Source organism: Microtus oregoni, unplaced genomic scaffold (genome assembly GCF_018167655.1).
Source record: "Microtus oregoni isolate MIOR12 unplaced genomic scaffold, Mior012 000031F_ref0000149, whole genome shotgun sequence".
Classification (NCBI taxonomy): domain Eukaryota; kingdom Metazoa; phylum Chordata; class Mammalia; order Rodentia; family Cricetidae; genus Microtus; species Microtus oregoni.
In genome coordinates, this window is record NW_024543090.1 from 3990412 (window position 1) to 3992725 (window position 2314).

Sequence of the window (2314 nt, forward strand, 5' to 3'; positions counted from 1 at the left end):
AAGCTACTACCAGATTTCATCTTTTACCTTTTTAAAAAACTCTTTGCTTTTCCACTTATTTTTCCTTTTTTACCACATTTTAAACAATATTTTTATTTGCTTCATGGCACTTTTTTTTTTTTTTTTTTTTTTTTTTTTTTTTTTTTTTTTTTAGTTTTTCGAGACAGGGTTTCTCTGTGGTTTTGGTTCCTGTCCTGGAACTCCCTTTGTAGACCAGGCTGGTCTCGAACTCACAGAGATCCGCCTGCCTCTGCCTCCCGAGTGCTGGGATTAAAGGCGTGCGACTTTTAAAAATTATGCTTTTATTTATTTTTTGTTCCTCTTGGTAGTGTGTGCCACCAAGCCCAGCGTATGTCTAATTTGTTTATACTTTTTATTAGACACTTTTTTCCTTAACTATTTTTTTAAGATTTATTTTATTGTATGAGCACTCTATCTGCATGTATGACAGAAGAGGGCATCAGATCCTGCTATAGATGGTTGGGAGCTACTGTGTTGTTGCTGGGAATTGAACTCAGGACCTCTGGAAGAGCAGCCAGTCCTCTTAACCTCTGAGCCATCTCTCTAGCCCCATTTTTTTTTCTTTTATTAACCTCTGTGTTTACACCTCCCCCCTCATTCTACTATATGTTTGTTTGTTTGGAGACAAGTTCTCACTGGGTAGCTATGGTTGGCCTGGAATTCTCCAATTAGTTTAGACTGACCTTGGGTTCATAGAGATCTGCCTACTTCTGCCTCCTGAGTACTGGGATTAAAGACCTGTGGTTGGTCATTTTTCTATCCTTTTATAGTATTTTGATTTTACTTAGTAATTAAAGAAAAAAAAACACTTTGGGCTGGAGAGATGGCTCAGAGGTTAAGAGCACTGGCTACTCTTCCAGAAAACCTAAATTCAATTCCCAGCAACCGCAAGGTGGCTTCCAACCATCTATAGTGAGATCTGGTGCCCTCTTATGGCATGAAGGCATACATCCAGACAGAACACAGTATATATAATAAACAAACAAACAAATAAATAAATCTTTTAAAAAAGACTCACTTGTTTTTATTTTTTATTCCTCTCCTTACATTTATTTGTGTGTTTTGTTTCTGAACTCATGCTTCGAGGTCCTTCTGTCTTTTCCTCAGACTTGTCTCTGATCTCTGGCTCTTGTCTGCCTTGCTTACCTCTCTCTTCATTTCCTGTACTTAACCCTCCTTGTCTTTCTCTTTCCCCCTCTCCATACCTCTCCCTTTAGCTAGCTCATTTAATATTTCTCTAGTTACCCTAAATAGTTTTTAACTCCACAGCATGTTCTATATTGGATTTTTCATTTTCTTTTATGGTTATTGGTGATATATCAATAGGCTTTCACTGCTTCTGACTGTATTTCTACATCTTGTATGGTTTGATGTGCTGTCATGGTGTAGAAATTACAAGTCTTTCTAGGGAGGAATTACTTCACATACTAGAGATAAAGGAAGAACTCTTTCAAGGTGGTTGTCCAGCTCTTGGTTGATGCCCAAAGAAGAGCTAGCATCCAACAGAAGATTTTTATTAACTTATGTATACCTTAGGCTTATGCATTTTATATACACTGTTATCCTTAAATCTGTTTTGGGACCCGGCCCCAAGTTACACTTCGAACAATTTAAACAGAGACAGGAGACAGCAAGTCTGGCCACTTAGACAGATAGGAGATTTACACAGCTAAGATACTATATATTGCCAAAACTGTTTTAAGTACACCAGTGTTGCTCTTTTCTGAATAGTTGCTACCCAGGGTCATCCTGCCCACCTGGCAGAATTATGTGTTTCCTGATAAGAACACAGGGGACTTAATGGCAGACCTGGACTCAGTGATGATTGTGACCTTATGGTGCCCCCTTCCTGAGCTGCCCAGTAGAGGCATGTCTTTGGGTGGGAATCAGGGCCAGACAACTGGTAGTTAGTCAGCTCGGTCTCCTTTGTCACAGGAATGGGGCCAGTAGCTGACAAATCCTGGTGAACAAACATTTGCCTCCTAGCATCCTAAATTTGACTTATCTCTCACAGGCCCAGTTAGCATGTTACTTCTCTTTAGCGTAGTTTGGAGGCAGTGCTCCTGTACCTAAATTCCACTGGTGTGATTCAGTGCCTCCCAAGCAGACCTGTCAGTAAATCATTTATAACTTCAGTTTATTTATGACTGCGAGCTTCTCCAGCATCAAGAGCAGCATGCTTTCTCCTCTGTGAGTGGCACTGAGATTGAACCCTCCAGGGAAGGTTGCTTAACATGGAGATCCCCAAATAGTTGAGGTTTTGAAAAGCCTATGTGCTTGAATATCTGTTTCT